The sequence below is a fragment of the Hemitrygon akajei genome, chromosome 14, assembly GCF_048418815.1.
Source record: "Hemitrygon akajei chromosome 14, sHemAka1.3, whole genome shotgun sequence".
Classification (NCBI taxonomy): domain Eukaryota; kingdom Metazoa; phylum Chordata; class Chondrichthyes; order Myliobatiformes; family Dasyatidae; genus Hemitrygon; species Hemitrygon akajei.
The window spans coordinates 11,278,086-11,296,534 of NC_133137.1; the positions used below are offsets into that span (position 1 = coordinate 11,278,086).

The window sequence follows — 18,449 nt, forward strand, 5'->3', positions numbered from 1 at the left end:
TATTCTCCTTTGGAATGTTACCTATTAATACCTCTTATGTCGCAGTTCAAGATTTTTCCATGTATGTTGTTGGAAGACACGATGTGAAAATGCATATCTGGGCATCACTAATCATCCAGCAATTTTAAATCCTGTTTAGGGATTAGAAATAGCCCTTTTTAACTTTTAAATTGCACATTGGATTTAAAATAAGAAGCTCCAATAAGAATTTCCTTGTTTTATTTTGCCAGGTTTTTAGTCTTACTACTTGACTTTTTGATATAAGTGCTTCAGTTACCAAGAGCACCTGACCAAAGATAAATGTCTATCTGTAAAAGAAACAAGGTTGTTGCTTCAGCAGACTGATGTATGTAACTTCATCACGTGGGTCAGGATTGATCTTTGCATTTCAAGCATACTATTTTAAATTTCTGCCACTTCAATTTCTCACTGTTTGCTTTTGAAGAGATTACTTAGTCTCGCTAAACATTTTTGCCAGGTGTGAACTGTCCTTTAACTGACCAGTTTGCAGCTTGGAAGTGTAGTCACAACAAAGTTCTCGGGGGGCCGACTGCAGCTGACAACACTGGTCTCCCAAACACTTGTTTGTTTGTTCACGTTGTACGTAAGTTGTGCATTTGTAAGCTGGGGAGGACGTGTTCTTCTCCTGGAATTTTCAGAGAGAAGTAATTGAAATATTGGATGAATGTACTCCAGGAATATGTGTTTGTTTTTTTTCCAAAGATGAAATTCCACATTAGATTAAAAACTGAATGTTGGAAATATTCAGCAGGTCAGGCAGAATCTCTCAAAAGAGAAACGCTGGGTTAGAGACTCTTCATTCTGAAATGGTGATTCTTACTCCTTTTCACTGATGGCACCTTACTATTTAGTGTTTACAGTAATTCATGTTTTATTTCAGACTTCCAGCATCTGCTGTTCCTTGGTTTTCAATTTCTTGTGAGTTGAGTTAAATCAGGAACTTTTGAACAGTGGCAGGAATAACATTGATTGTTGACCACAAGAAACTTAACAGGGTATATACAGTGGCATGCAAAATCTTGGGCATTCCTGGTCAAAATTTCCGTCACTGTGAATAGTTAGGTGAGTAGAAGGTGAAATGTTCTCCAAAAGTCATAAAGTTAAAGATGAAACATTCTTTTCAACATTTTAAGCAAGATTAGTGTATTATTTTTGTTTTGCACAATTTTAGAGTTGGGGGGGGGGGGGGGAAGGAAAGGAACACCATGCAAAAGTTTGGGCACCCCAGGAGATTTGAGCTCTCAGATAACTTTTACCAAGGTCTCAGACCTTAATTAGCTTGTTAGGGCTATGGCTTGTTCACAATCATGGTTAGAAAAGGCCAGGTGATGCAAATTTCAAAGCTTTATAAATACCCTGACTCCTCAAACCTCGTCCCAACAATCAGCAGCCATGGCTCCTCTAAGCAGCTGCCTAGTACTCTGAAAATTAAAATAAATGATGTCCACAAAGCAGGAGAAGGCTATAAGAAGATAGCAAAGCACTTTCGGGTAGCAGTTTCCTCAGTTTGTAATGTAATTAAGAAATGACAGTTAACAGGAGCGGTGGAGGTCAACTTGAGGTCTGGAAGACCAAGAAAACTTTCCAAGAGAACTACTCATAGGATTACTAAAAAGGCAAATCAAAACCCCTGTTTGACTGCAAAAGACCTTCTGGAAGATTTAACAGACTCTGGAGTGGCAGTGCACTCTTCTACTCTGCAGCGACACCTGCACAAATATGACCTTCATAAAAGAGTCATCAGGAGAAAACCTTTCCTGCATCCTCACCACAAAATGTAGCGTCAGACGTTTGCAAAGGAACATCTAAATAAGCCTGATGCATTTTGGAAACAAGACCTGTGGACTGATGAAGTTAAAATAGAACTTTTTGGCCACAATGAGCAAAGGTATGTTTGGAGAAAAAAGGGTGCAGAATTTCATGAAAAGAACACCTCTCCAGCTGTTTAAGCATGGGGGTGGATCGATCATGCTTTGGGTTTGTGTTGCAGCCAGTGGCACGGGGAACATTTCACTGGTAGAGGGAAGAATGAATTCAATTAAATACCTGCAAATTCAGGAGGCAAACATCACACCGTCTGTAAAAAAGCTGAAGATGAAAAGAGGATGGCTTCTAAAACAGGATAATGATCCTAAACGCAACTCAAAATCCACAATGGACTACCTCAGGAGGCGCAAGCAGAAGGTTTTGCCATGGCCCTCACAGTTCCCTGACCTAAACATCATCAAAAAACTGTGGATAGACCTCAAAAGAGCGGTGCATGCAAGATGGCCCAAGAATCTCACAGAACTGGAAGCCTTTTGCAAGGAAGAATGGGTGAAAATCCTCCAAACAAGAATTGAAAGACTCTTAGCTGGCTTCAGAAAGTGCTTACAAGCTGTGATGTTTACCAAAGGGGCTGTTACTAAGTACTCACCATGAAGGGTGCCCAAACTTTTGCTTCGGGCCCTTTTCCATTTTTGTTATTTTGGAACTGTAAAAGATGGAAATAAAGTAATCTTAAAATATTAAAGAAATGTGTCATCTTTAACTTCATGCCTTTTGGAAATCAGGTCATCTTTTACACGCTTAGCTATTCACAGCAACAGAAATTTTGACCAGGGTGCCCAAACTTTTGCATGCCACTGTATTGATTTGATAGAACTGAATTAATTTCTGAAGAGATCTACTGTACATAATTATCGCACAATGAATATTTTTGTAGATGATTTAGGGGAGATCTAAGAAAGTAATGGGACTCATTCTTTGTCTTAGTGGGTGAACATAATGAACAAAACACAAAGAGATTTGAAACGGATGTGCAAGATCATGGCGGGCTTAAAGAGGAAATAGATAAAAAAAACTTTTTATTCATAGGTGGTTCAAAGGCCACTTCATGCCTTTTGTGCCATTCAGTAAGCTTGTGGCTGCTCTTTTATCTTAAAGCTATTTTCCTGTACAAACCTGATATCCCTTAATTTCCTTGTCCATGTGCAAGGTTTTAAAGTGTGCAGAAGAAATGAGATGTGGGAAAAAAGACTTAAAAATTTCTTATGGCCTGGACTTATCTGTTTCTCCTGATGTGAGAATTGACTATGTAACAGTTTCTTTCCCCCAAGCTATCAGACTCCTCAATACCCAGAGCCTGGACTGACACCTTGCCCTATTGTCCTGTTTATTATTTATTGTAATGCCTGCACTGTTTTTGTGCACTTTACGCAGTCCTGTGTAGGTCTGTAGTCTAGTGTAGCTTTCTCTTTTTTACGTAGTTCAGTCTAGTTTTTGTACTGTGTCATGTAACACCACGGTCCTGAAAAACCTTGTCTCATTTTTATTATGTACTGTACCAGCAGTTATGGTCGAAATGACAATAAAAGTGACTTGACAGTCACATACTGTAATAATCATAACACTTGTCATTGGTTATCAAAATATTGAAATATTTTAATTGATTTTCAAAAGAAGTTTTTTTTAAAAAGTGAAAGCTGAATTCATGCTGTACGTGGAGAAGCTTAATATGATGAGCATGTTTTTGCTGCAGATGTATAGTTTTAAAAGGTGGTTGATTCTATGTATGGGATAAAATGGTTACTACAGTTAACCTTGGAGTGTATTGGGCAACAAAGTCGTAAGCTGGCGTAGTAGGGCAATAAAGCTCTGACGTTCTGGCATCAGATTTTAAAATTTTTATTGACAAGTTAGTGTATTGCACATCTAAGGGAATTGATGGAATTTGTGAAACTGACATTTTTTTGTGAACTCTTCAAGGCTGATGATTAGTATGACATGGTTTTCAGGAAAGCCCTGAAGAGTTTTGTCAATATTTTATTTAAAAGTCCCTTTTCGGAAAGAAAAATTTGCAAATGTATGCAACTGTAAAACTAAAACTATTAGCAAGAGAAGAGGGGTGTAAAGAAACTTCAAAACTTCATAGGCACTTCAAGTAATTGGTTCTTTAGTATTTTAAGGTCTCCTGAAATTGTAAAACCAGCAATATAAAAACAAGTATTTTCTTGTGCTCTATTATTGAGCATGTTTGGAATGTTGTTGCAATTCAATTTATTCACTTGTGCCCTTTAGTTTGGTATTTGAGCTTAGATGTGTTTCCAGCTCTCATTGGACAGCAGGAACATCGCAACAACTATATTTAAGTCAGGAATAGGTTATCTGCACATTTTTTTGCTGAGTAGCTGCATTTAACAAGAGGATTGCTGATTTTTTTAATTTCCCTCAGTCCTAGTAATAGTCCCAATTTTTGTTGATGACAAAACATCTGTAGAAAGTTGGTTTTACAAATGTGTTTGAAGAAGCAGCAGAAAAGCATGCTGAATCATTATGGGTACGTGGGGGTGGAGGGGGACCAAGTATCTTTGTATCTTTGTTGCTGAATTCCAGTTTGTCTAAGTTAGGTCTGTTCACTATATTTAATTAACAACCTCTATAAATTTAATGTTCGGGTCACTGCTGTCTTTTCATTTCAGAAGTGAATTTGTGTTGCAAGAATTGAAAAGAATTGTTTTCAATTTTACCTTGGCTGTCCTCAGTCAAGGTAAAAAAGGATGTAAAAGTATCTTGCACCAATGTACGCATTGATTCATACTGCAAAGCTAGTTTGATAAGTCAGAATTTATTGACTGCAGCCTGGCAACATTTTTAAAAGGTTATCAGCTTTCAAATATTAAAATAACCTCTAATAGTCAAGTACCTTCAAATTTTCATAGAATGGAATAATGAAATGAAATCTGAGCTTTTTTGAAACTCCCAATTTTCCTTCTGGCATGAAGGCCATTGAATAGTCTTTTAAATTCTCCGGTAATATCAATTATGACAAGTTCCCTGGAGAGCTTCATTGGAAATAGAAAGGAAAGTAATTTGAAACCGGCCTTAAAGGATGATGTAGAGCTATGGGACCATGGCAAGCTACATGTGCATTTGTGGATTTTTGCAGATGTATTGTTCAGGCCCACTATCAGACAACTGAATTCCAGGTCCATCTATCTAATATCAATTTCATTTAGCACAATTTGGTCTACTTCATATGATGCAGAAGAAGTTATTTTTGCAATTCTGTTACCTGCCTGAATTTTTGGATTGTATCCTATAATTTAATAAGTTTAACTAAACCAACCCCTGATGGCTACTGGGCTGACAGACAAACACATTATCCAGTTATAAATAATTTGTTCAGGCAAGCACTCGATCTGATTATGATGCATATCCCAGTTGATTTAACCATTTGGTTTGTGTGTCAGAATTTAACATTTAGCTGTATATCATCCATCTGCAATATTGGCTCATTTTCCCCTCTCTCCACTAGCCTGGCCTAATATGCTGGTTATTTCCTACAGCTATGTATTTCACAGCTTTTAACTTCCTTTGATTTGTGATCTCCCATTAACCTATCAACCAAACAACTTGTATAGATCAAACCTTCAGTAAAATATGCTATTATGATGCATTTATTATCTGAGGAATAAAATAGAGATATATGAAGGGGCCCTTCTGCATGTATTTTCAGATTAGCATTAGACTTCTGTAGGCAGTCTGCTGTAAGTAGTTAGCAGAAATGATTCCCAGTGGTATTGCCTCCAGCTTTATGTCAAACTGCTTTTGAAATATGGGATGATAAGACTATTGTGATATTTAATTGTGCTTTGCCTTTAAATCCATGTTCAGACATCTAAGGGTGGACGTTGGTATAATGGATGTTATTTGGAAACTATTAATCTATAATCTGTCTTGTCATGGTCTTGCACCTTATAGGAGCTGGCCAAAGTTCTTGGAATGGGACACTAGTAGGTATGACAGTCGAGTAGCATTGGCTGGAGTTTGAGAGTAATTCAGAAGGTGCAGGATTCAAAGAAGTAGCAGCATTACAAAGGAAGGATAAGCCACTGGTTGCTGGAAAGGGAAGTCGAAGACAGAATAAAAGCAAGAGAGAGGAAAAAATGTAGCAAAAATTAGTGGCGAGCTGGAGGATTGGGAAGCTTTTGCACTATTGAGTTAACAGTTATTTGGTCAGTGCTCAATTATGTTTTTATCCAAGTTCTTTTGAGTTTTATAGGTTGGATTTGGAGGGATTTTTGTGGTTTGTTTCACTTGTGTGTGTTTTTCCACTTTGATCATGTTACATTTTTAGATTAGCTGTTTCTTAGGTTTTTTTGAAAGCTGATCGCACTTAGGCTTGCTAAATGATTCCCTGTTCAAACTTGGTTTGGTCAAATAATGTGTATATGTAGACTGGGTGCCATGGAGTTGTGTATTTGGGATGCCTGTGGAAACTTTCTGGTTTTTCCTGTTGCTTACACCAATGTTAAATGGAAAACTTGTCTGTATGTATACTGTAGCTGGATAAGCAGTGGATCTTTGTCATGGCAGATGAAATTTAGTGCAGAAAGGGGAAGTTTTGCACCTTGACAGGAAAAAAGAAGGTGAATACATGTTAAATAGTACAGTTGTGAACCAGTTACAAGAGACCTGCTAAAGTGCAGAAATCTAAGAAGTTAACAGAACATTATAACAAAAGTTTTGCAAAGTCTGAGCATAGTTCAGACAAATCAGAAAGTTATACTAAATCTGTATTTAGCTCACCTGATGTGTTATGCCCCAATTCTGAATGCAAAACTTTTAGGGAATATGCTGAAAGCTTTAGGAAGGGTATAGAACAAGCTGTTCTCAATGGTCACCAGGCTCAGCATGTAAATGCTTAAGGAAAAGCTGAAGTATTTGCAATCTTGTTCAACTAAAGATGCTGAAATCCCCCAAATCACAGAAGCCAATCCCCAGCCAATTTGATTAACTCTGTCTGATGTCAAGAAACGATTGAGAGCATGAGATACCTTTGTGACTGATAAAAATCAACGGAGATGAAACTGAAGCTGGTGATATAGAAGTCTTTATTCATTACAGCAAATGGGCATTCTTCTGGAGACACTCGGTAGAGTCTCCCAAACCCACAGTACATCACGCCTTTGCATCTGTAAGATCAATGGTAATGGTAGGAGATTCAGTATAGTTTCAGTCATTACAATCACATTGTTCAGTTTAATACTTTGGGTTGACAATGCTTCCTTTGAATTGCTTATCTATAGTGGGAAGCACCTTTGAATGTTCAAACACTCCAGTTGAGACAAATTGACACAGGTATTCCAAAAGCTTATGATGCTCAAGATTAATGTCTGTGTAAGCTGACTGAGTACATAATAGATCAGCTATTGATTTCAACTACACCTGTGACCATGTTTATACTATGTGACATCAGCCTTGTCTAGCAGTTTGAGTTCAAGAAACAATGGTGCAAGTAACTTAGCCCTGTTCCGTGGTTTGATGCAGGCCAGTTATCACAACACCGTTGTCTTAATGTTTGGCTGATGCATATATGAGTCGCCATTTTCCAAACCCTATCTCTTTGTGGGTAATCTGTGCTTTTAAATTCAATTTACTGCTTGCAATTTATACTAAGAACTGAAGAATGGTTCTTGTTTGAATTAATGTCGGATATATTCACATACTCCCAAACAAATAAGTCTGTGAGATTCAACACCAATCAAGCTATGTTACTGAAGATTTGTTCTCCAGAGTTAACTGTTTCTTGCCAAACTGTGTATTTACAAATCTGGTAACTACTCAGCAATGTGGAAAACTGTCCACATGTGTCCTTTCCTTACAAAGATGGACAAGTGGGTTATTTATGCCACTCTGCCATCAGTAAATTGACACTTCTCTAAACTGACAAATTCATCAATAACTTGTTTTGATTTTTATTTTGAGATTGAGTGCTGCGCTGTCTGATTTAATCCTAAAGAGGAAACACTAGCGGTCATAGGGAGAATGTACAAATTCCTTGCAAGCACCTGTGGGAATTCAATCCAGGTCACAGGTCCTGTAAAGCATTGTTTTAACCACTATGCTATTGTGCTGTGTTAACTGATGCTTAGTTTGGCTTTTGCCAGGGTTAGCTGGCCACGGGCCTTGACGCAGCTTTGGTGCAAACATGGACAAAAGTGCTAAATTATGGAGATGAGGCAAGTAGAGTAATTTTTGACTGAACGTGGTGTCAAGATGCTCCAATAAAACTGATGTTACTGGAAATGTAATTGAATCATTGGGAGTGTATCACGCGGAAAGTAAGCTGTGGTTGATGGGAGTCAATCATCCCAGCATCAGAACGCCATTGCAGATGTTTTTCAGGGTGGTGTTTTGTGCTCATCCACCTTTTGCTGTTTTGTCAATGATCCTCCATCTATCATAAGGTCAGAAGTAGGAATACTTGCTGATGATTGCACAGAGTTCAATTCCATTCTATTAGATTCTAATATTTTTGATCCAAGGTTCCTTCAGAAGTCAGGAAAGAAGCACAAAATTTCTTACTTGGTTGTTTCATTAAGAGTTATTAGAACAAAGAAAACAGGAACAAGCAGTAGAGGTGTTGTACAAGAGCTGGAGAGAAAAACTAAGATTAAAGATACAAAGAAGGTTTAAGATGTGTTTAGCTATTTTATACCCATGGAGAAGGAAAACTTCTTTTAAAAATTATGGAGAAGCGTAACCATTTGGAAAGCACTTACTAAATATAGCAGTAACAAATTAACCAATGAGAACGCACTTATTCAAATAATGCGGAAGAACAAATTTACTGGAGCTTTCCAGAATTATACTTTATATAGCCACTAGAGACATATTAAGCTATTATATTCATATAAGAACTACTTAAAATACAAACAGATAATTGTTAAACTACAAAGAAAATAACACTTAAACAGTCTAATCTAAGAATTAAACAGGTGGATCCAGCAATTCTCAAGAAATGAAAAGGGCCATGATGCCATAAGAAGACAACATTCAACAGTAAAATTTAAAAGTGACATCTGTGTCACAAAAGTGCCAAGTGAAGGCCACCTCCAACATAGTATAATCTTCTGTGCTCAACATTGTGTGAACTTATCATGAGCTTCTCTTGAGAATCACCACTGACCAAACATTTAATTGCAGTAGTTATATTTATATACCTACAAGGGCATGTCATGGTCTGGGTGAATGAACAATAGCTTCTCAGTCCTGCTGAAAAGCATATTATCACAATTTTTTTTGTCTCCATATGTGCTGCATGATCTACTGAGTATTTCTTAGCATTTTCTGTTTTGACTTGGTTCTCATATGTATTTTGAATAAGGGAGCCATGATCTGTGATAAAATAATCAATCACTTAGCTAAAGAGTTCGTGCTGTTGAGATTGCAAAAAAACTAGACATTCTGCAGGTGCTGGAAATCCAAAGTAAGATACAAAATTCTGGAGGAACTTAGCAGGTAAGGCAGCATTTGTGATGAGGAATAAGCAGTTGATGTTTTGGGTGGAGTCTCTTCATTAGGTCCCAGTGAATAGTCTCAGCCTGAAATGTCAACTGTTTTTAATTTCCTCCCATAGATGCTGCCTGATCTGCTGAGTTCCTTCAGTATTTTGTTTGTTACTCATTTTAATGCTTTAATACTCAGCTTTTTCCTTAAGTTGTTTACATTAAGGATGAGGGATGTTTGGGTATTGGTAATCTAAGGCTAGGGAATTGGACAGGAAAGTAATTGAAGCTAAAGATCAGTTTGGATTTTAATTTGGAGACTAAGCTTGCTCCACAGCCACTATGACCCACTACTGGTCTTGTACACACTGGTAACTGTAACAAAAAGAAGCATCTGGTGTAAAATAAAATCCAACCAAAGCATTTCTGTAAATGGCTAGAAAAATCTGTTAGTTGGTGTTGGTCAAAGAATATGACACTGGTAGCAGAAACGTTGCCTTTGTCTTATGGAATCTCCTGTAGTTCACCTGAGAGGTTACACGTTTTTGTTTATTTTATCTTATCTCAGCTGAAAGGTAAAATTGTCAGTAATAAACATAGCAGTTCACTGAAATGGATCCTTAATTAAATGCTGAGATATCTGAAATGGCCACTGAATCCGTGGTCTTCTGATTTATAGATTAGCTAAAGTGGTAATGCGCCTGAGGTGAAATAATTATTTTAGGTTCTTGATATTCTGCAATACGTTTACCAGTTCTGGATTTTAATTAAGTAATTCCACATTTAGTTTAAGCAGTTTTGGCATTGTTTTGATTGAATACTGTTTCCACATTGCTTCAGTTTGTGATTGTCACTTGGAATTTAAACCTGGCAGTTAAACTGCAGAGTTGGGAATCAATTGCAACTCCATAGGTAGATATGCTGTGGTAGAGATTATTGAAAAGATCAATCTCACTATTGATTTTGCACAGCTAGAACTTTTGCTCAGTCAGTGTATTTTGGATTTAAACTATTATTTTCTTATTTTCCTACTGTTTTAAAGTCAAATCCAATTTAAAGGATGTTTTCCATGCACAATTTTCAGAATTGATCATAATTTTTCACACAAAAATCATTCCAGCATTTTATGTTCCTTTGCATTATATCTCTCATATTTCATATCTTGTTTACAGCTTGCATGATAGGTGTTAAGAATTAAGCAAGTGGTTAAAAAATTTTGCATTGAGTATAACTGTCCCGTTAGACTCATTTTATTGTTTCTCTTACTTTACATCTTTTTGAAAAAAATCAATATTCTGTTAGCTTTTATTGGCTGAATGCAGCTTTAGAATCTGGGGTTATCTATTTTTCACCATGAGTGTTTGTCTCTCCTCATTTATAACCTTGCCAAAAATGATGACTAACTCTGCAATGTATTACCTCAGACTTGTGCACATTAATTTGCTTTTACTATTTGCCTAATTTGCTAACCTTATAGTCATTGGAATTTTTTCATTGTCTTGTAAAACACCTATTTAAAGGACTAATGACCATTCTGTGAGTATAGGGTAATTCAGATCCTTATCCAATCACAGCAGCACTATAGCCTTTCAGCTTACAACTTCATTGATTTTCTACACATCTGTTGCTTGAAATGTTTCATTTTTGCTAATTTCCTAGGAAATATATCAATATATTTAAAAAATATTTGATCTTCATTTTACACACTTAATTCCTCTCGCCTATGCAAAACCTTTAGCTCTACTAAGTGAACAATTAATGGAAAATTCTTCTCAAATTTGTCTTTGAAATTTGTTATTGTTTAGGAGTTATTGAATGGTTTTAGAGATGTAGTCTTAACCAATGGGTCCACTGCAGACCGAATCCAATTGCAGACAGTCTGTCATTTGACCAGTCCTCTTAGTGTTCTTTGTTGTTGTAACACAGTATTGCACTCGCCTTCAGCAAGTAAGCCTCTAAAATACAGTAAATCTTCAGCATTAATGCCAAGTTATTTGCCTTTTGTCATCACAACAAAATTATTCAACCTAACTTTTCAGAAAGTCAAAGTGCACATTTTGGAGACCAAGATTACAGTTGATAAATTCATGTGTTTAATAGTGCAATGGCTGCCTTTTAGTTACCTTACCTCTGATACAACACTGCCTAGTGGCAATCAAGATCCACATGAAACCCAGTTAAAGAAGGATATCTTAAGATCTTGGACACCACTTATCAGTAAAGAAAAATATTGATTATGGAATTTGTCATAGCCTTTAGAACATTTACACAAGCTTCAGCTGAATGGGAACTGCAGTGATAGGGCTGAGGAAGGGAAAATGAAAATAAATCAAAGATGAGTTACAGGGCAATAGAGGCATGTAGTTAAAATAGAAAGCAACAGGTACTGGCCTAAAAATGTTATGTTTGAATGCACGCAGCATAAGAAATAAAATGGACGATCTTGAAATTCAGCTACAGATTGGAAAGTATGATGTTGTGGCCATTTCTGGAACTTGGCTAAAGGATCGCTATCATTGGGAGCTGAACGTCCAAAGATATACACTGTATAGGAAAGATAGATTAGTAGGCAGAGGGGGTGGTGTGGCCCTGTGTATAATAAATAATAAATCATTAGAGAGGGATAACATAGAATCAGAAGGTGTTAGAGTCTCTATGGATTGAGTTAAAAAATGACAAGGGTAAAGGACACTAATGGCATTTGTATACAGGCCTCCAAACAGCAGCTGGGATGTGGATTACAAATTACAGCAGGAGATAGAAAAGGCACGTTAGAAGGGCAATGTCATGATAATCGTTGGGGATTTTAACATGGAAGTGGATTGAGAAAACCAGGCCAGTACTGGCCCTCGAGAGAATTTGTAAAATGTCTAAGGAATGGCTTTTTAGAACAGCTTGTAGTTGAGCCCACTAGGGGATTGGCTGTGCTGGATTAGGTGTTATGCAATCATCCGGAGGTAATAAGAGAGCTTAAGGTTAAGAAACCGTTAGGGAACAGTGATCACAATATGATCGAGTTCACTTTGAATTTTGAGAAGGAGAAACTAAATTCCAATGTGTCAGTATGTCAGTGGAATAATACAATGGCATGGGAGGGGAACTGGCCAAGGTTGATTGGAAAGAGACACTAGCAGGAAGGAGAGCAGAGCAACAATGGCTGGAGTTTATGCGAAAAATGAGCGAAGTGCAAGATAGATGTATTCCAAATAAGAAATTTTCAAATGGAAGAAGGACATTACCATGGCTGACAAGTGAAATCCAAGCCAAAGTAAAAACAAAAGAGAGGGCATACAAGGAAGCCAAAGCTAGTGGGAAGATAGAGGATTGGGAAGTCTTTTTAAAAACTTGCAGATGGAAACTTAAGGTCATTAGGAAGGAAAAGATGAATTATGAGAGGAAGCTGGTGACTAATATTAAAGAAGATACTAAATGCTTAAGTATATAAAGGCTAAAGGAGTGTTGAGGGTAGATATAGGACCAATAGAAAATGACGGTGGAGATATCATAATGAGAGATGCAGAAATGGCAGAGGAACGATGTGTATTTTGCATCAGTCTTCACGGTGGAAAACACCTGCAGTATACCAGACATTCCAGGAGTGTCAGGGAAATGAGTATGAGCAGTGAAAATTACGACTGAGAAGGTGCTCAGGATGCTTAATGGTCTGAGGGTGGATAAATCTCCTGGACTTGATGGAATGTACCCTTGGGTTCTGAAGGAAGTAGCTGGAGAGATTGCAGAGGCATTAATGATGATCTTTCAAGAATTGATAGATTCTGACATTGTACCGGATTACTGGAAAATTGCAAATGTTACTCCCATTATTTATAAAGGGTGGGAGGCAGCAGAAAGGAAACTATAGATCTTTTAGCCTGCCTTCAGTGGTTGGGAAGTTGTTGGAATTGATGGTTAGGGATGAGATTATGGAATACCTGGAAGCACAAGACAAGATAGGCTAAAGCCAGCATGGTTTCCTGAAAGGAAAATCCTGCCTGACTAACCTACTGCAATTTTTTGAGGAAATTACAAGCAGAGTAGACAAAGGAGATGCAGTAGATATGGTGCACTTGAATTTTCAGAAGGCCTTTGACAAGGTGCCACACATGAGGCTGCCTAGCAAGATAAGATCCCATGGAATTTCAGGGGAGTTACTAGCATGGGTGGAGCATTGGCTGATTGGCAGAAAAGAGTGGGAATAAAGGGATCCTATTCAGACTGGCTGCCAGTTATCAGTGGAGTTCCACAGGGGTTGTTGTAGGGACCACTGCTTTTTACGATGTATGTCAATGGTTTGGACTATGCGATTAATGGATTTGTAGCTAAATTTGCCAATGACACAAAGATGAGTGGAAGAGCAGGTAGTGTTGAGGAAACAGTCTGCAGAGAGACTTAGATAGTTTAGGGGAACGGGCAAAGGAAATACAATGTTGGAAAATGTATGGTCATGCACTTTGGTGAAAGTAATAAATGGAAGACTATCATTTAGAAGGACAGAGAATTCAAAATGAGAGATGCAAAGGGACTTGGGAGTCCTTGTGCAGGATACCTTAAAGGTTAACCTCCAGGTTGAGTTGGTGGTGAAGAAGGCAAATGCAATGCTGGCATTAATTTCTAGAGGTATGGAATATAAGAGCAGGGATGTGGTGCTGAGGCTCTACGGTACTCATGAGGCCACACATAGATTATTGTGTGCAGTTTTGGGCTCCTTATTTAGAAAGGATATACTGACATTGGAGAGGGTTCAGAGAAGATTCACGAGAATGATTCCAGGAATGAAAGGGTTACTGTTTGAGGAATGTCTGGCAGCTCTTGGTCTGTATTCCCTGGAGTTCAGGAGAATGAGGGGGATGTCATAGAAACATTCCGAATGTTAAAAGGCCTGAACAGATTAGATGTGGCAAAGTTATTTCCCATGTTAGGGGAGTCCAGGCCAAGAAGGTACAACTTCAGGATTGAAGGAGGTCCATATAGAACAGAGTTGTGGAGAAATTACTTTAGGCAGAGGGTGGTAAGTCTGTGGAATTTGTTGCCATGGGTGGCTGTGGAGGCCAAGTCATTGGGTGTATTTAAGGCGGAGATAGGTTCTCGATTTGCCAGGGCATCAAAGGGTATGGGGAGAAGGCAGGGGAGTACGGATGACTGGAAGAATTGGATCAGCCCATGATTGAACAGCAAAGCAGATGAAGGGCTCCTATATCTTATGGTCTTATGGATTGTGGAACAAAACTTTAGAAAACAAGAGATTGAAACCTAGTAAAAGCTCATTATCTGCCAAACAAGTCAGACGTTGTGTCATTACTTTTTGTGTAAAGTTCTCCAATTCATTTGGCAGTAATCTTAATACAAAAAGTAGGTACTATTTTAGTAAATCATTCTCAAGAATTAGTTCCCAATGCTAATGTGAAAACAGATGGGTCAAAAGCGAAGTATTTATGAATGCTAGAAATTTGTAAGAAAGGTAGAAAATGATGGTCAGATACCTTCTGAAGGGAAGCTGCAGCAAATTTCTACAAATGTATTGTGGAGAGCATTCTAACTGGTTACAATATCATCTAGTATGGAGGGATCATTGCTGCACAGGATCGGAAAAAAACCAGTGGCTTCTCAACCCATCCAGTTCCATTGTGGGCACTAATCTCGATAGGATTAAGGACATGTCTTCAAAAGGAAGGCATCTGTCAGCACATGCGCTCTTCATTACCACAATTAGGGAGGAGGTACATGAGCCTGAAGACAGACTCGAGGTTTTAGGAACAGCTTCTTTCATTCTGCCATCAGATTTCTAAATGGTCACTACCTGACAATTTGCTCCCTTTTTGCACTACTTACTATATTTGTTTTATGTATGTACATCTGTAAGATAAATTTTCTGCGTTAATTACTTAATAATGTCTGATCATCTAAGTCACAATAATAGACGGTGCAATCTACCACTAATAACTCACTAACAATTGTAGTACTTCTCATCATTTGAACATTCACAGTCTGAGTTCAATAAAGTATATGACCCTCTGGGGTACTGCCTTCTACAAAAACTATTTGGAGTCAGATGCTCCGATCAATGAGATGAGATTGGAGGTGTGAGTTGTAGAGATGCTGTGCCCTGCCTTATATTTTAAAAAAAAGTCATGTTATTGAGAGAACCTGCTCTTCTCAAGAAAGAGCTGTTTATATTTACCATACCTTGATTAAAAACAACTTTCAGATGACCTTAGAAGAAGAATTGTAGAGATGTGCGAAGCTTGAAAAGGCTACAAAAGCATTTCTAAAGATTTGTGTGTTCATCAGTCTGCAGTAAGAGATATTGTCTTCAGATGCAGGAAATTCAGTACTGTTGCTGCTCTCCCTAGGAGTGGGCATCCTGCAAAGCTCACAACAAGAGTACAAGTGCCATGCTGAAGGAGGTGAAAAGAGATCAAAGGGTTAATGGCAAAAGACCTGCAGAAATCTCTAGAATTTGCTGAAGTCTCTTCATGTGTCTACTATAAGAAAATCACTGTGCAGGATTGGTGTATCTGGAAGAACACCATAGAAGAAGCCACTGCTCTTGAAAAAGAACATTACTGCATGTCTCAAGTTTGCAAAGACCACCTAGATGCTCTACAACACTTCTGGGACAATGTTCTGTGGACAAATGAGATAAAAGTTGAACTTTTTGGCAGAAATACACACCTCTGCATTTGGAGGAAAAGGTCACTACACACCAACGCCAAAACTTCATCCCAATTGTGAAGCACAATGGAAGGAGCATCATGGTTTGGGGCTGCTTTACTGCCTCAGGACCTGGACAGCTTGCAGTTGTTGAGGAAACAATGAATTCAAAATTGTATCAAGACATTTTACAGGAGAATGTCATGGTAGTGGTCCTTTACCTGAAGCTTAATAGAAGTTGCATGATGTGACAAAATAATGATCTGAAACACGAGAAAGTCAACAGAATGGTTTAAAAATAAACCATGCATTTTTGGAAACAATTCCTGTGGACTGATGAAGTTAAAATAGAACTTTTTGGCCATAATGAGCAAAGGTATGTTTGGAGAAAAAAGGGTGCAGAATTTCATGAAAAGAACACCCCTCCAGCTGTTTAAGCATGGGGGTGGATCGATCATGCTTTGGTCTTGTTGTTGCAGCCAGTGGCACGGGGTACATTTCACTGGTAGAGGGAAGAATGAATTCAATTAAATACCAGCAAATTCTGGAAGCAAACTTTACACTGTTTTAAAAAAATAAGCTGAAGATGAAAAGAGGCTGGCTTCTATAACAGGATAATGATACTAAACACACCTCAAAATCCACAATGGACTACCTCAGGAGGCGCAAGCAGAAGGTTTTGCCATGGCCCTCACAGTTCCCCAACCTAAACATCTTCAAAAATCTGTGGATAGACCTCAAAAGAGCAGTGCATGCAAGATGGCCCAAGAATCTCACAGAACTAGAAGCCTTTTTGCAAGGAAGAATGGGCGAAAATCCCCCAAACAAGAATTGAAAGACTCTAAGCTGGCTACAGAAAGTGTTTGGAAGATGTGATACTTGTCAAAGGGGGTGTTACTAAGTACTGGCCATGCAGGGTGCCCAAACTTTTGCTTCAGGCCCTTTTACTTTTTTGTTATTTTGAAACTGTAAAAGATGGAAATAAAGTAATCTTGCTTAAAATATTAAAGAAATATGTCATCTTTAACTTCATACCTTTTGGAAATCAGGTCATCTTTTACTCGCTTAGCTATTCACAGTAACAGAAATTTTGACCAGGGGTGTCTAAACTTCTGCATACCACTGTATATGTGTGTGTATGTGAAGGGGTGTTTGTGTGTATATATGTACACATTGTGGATTCCAGTAAAGTGGTACACAATTGGATCAGTACATCTTGGTCAAATTAAGTCACTGTTCCTGTTAGCTGAAGTTTCGTGGAAGTAGTGTAAGGAAATACAACAGTTTAACTGAATAACGAATTAGAACACTACCAATATTACTACAGTACCATAAAACTGTATTAGTTCCTAATAGTTATTGATGGAGGAATTCATTTAGTGTATGCTGCCAGTCCTTTTGATCAACTATAAATGAACATTAATCAATGCAGACACCTTGTGCAGGTAATGGGCTGCCTTGTTGCATGAAGTAATGTCAAAAATCACTATCTTGTCAATGTCATTTGACCCAAATGATTAGTGTAATGCAAGCATATATAACTAACATTATTTAAAAACAATTTCCTCTAAGCATGGTGTTGTTTTTAAACAGCCATACAAATGCGCATGTCTGAAACTAGTTGGAAACTGTTCAGTAGCTGTTCCCTGCCCCAATTAAGTGGCATAGTATCCTAAATTAACGAAAGGAATCCCGGCTATTTTCTCAATTAGTTTTGTTCTTTAAGAATTTTCCTAGATAAGCTAATTAACCAGAAAGTTTATAAAATTATGAGAGGCATAGATGGGTAGATGATCAAAGTCTTTTTCTCCCAACATGGAAATGTCAAGTACTAAAGGATGTGCATTAAAAGTTGGAAGGGGAAAATTTAAAGGAGATGTGCAGGGCAGATTTTTATTGCATGGGATAGTGGATGGCTAGAACAGGTTTCTGGAAAAATGGTGGAAGCAGAATAAGTAGTGATATTTAAGGGGCTTTTAGTTGAACATAGCGCAAAACTGTGGAGAGATTTGAAAATGAGAATTTAAGTTGAAAGCATAGGTGGGGAGCATGGTTTCTAGGTGAAAATGTTTTAAAGGTATGATCCATGTAACTGGATGCAGCTCAATTCTTAACAATTTTAGAGTAAGGGTGCTTATTAATATATGTTATGAGAAATGGTTCCACGGTTGAAAGTATGGGGTTTAAGGATTGTGCAAGTAATTTGCAGAAGAACTAGCAGCATAAAAATCTTATCTTTCAGTCAGGAAGTGAATGAGAAAATATTGCTGGGATTTGTAGAATGAGTCAAGGAATTGAACTATAGTTGAAGAAGATTTGGGCTAGATAGTCATTTCACTTGCAGTATTACAGATTTTGATCATTTCACAATTTATTTGTGGAATCTGTTGTTCATAAGTCATCTATTGGATTCAAACTGTGACTGTGTGAACTTCAAATGAATTAAAATGCTTTGTGTAGATTTATTTGGCACATTTTTAAACATTTTTTATTCCTGACTTCTGA

General features: G+C 37.7%; 1 protein-coding gene across 2 annotated transcripts in view; it reads left to right on the plus strand.

The window, feature by feature from the left end:
- The window catches only part of LOC140738295 (mediator of RNA polymerase II transcription subunit 13-like), a 207,360-nt gene that overhangs the window by 71,543 nt on the left and 117,368 nt on the right, over window positions 1-18,449 (plus strand). The window lies entirely within an intron of this gene.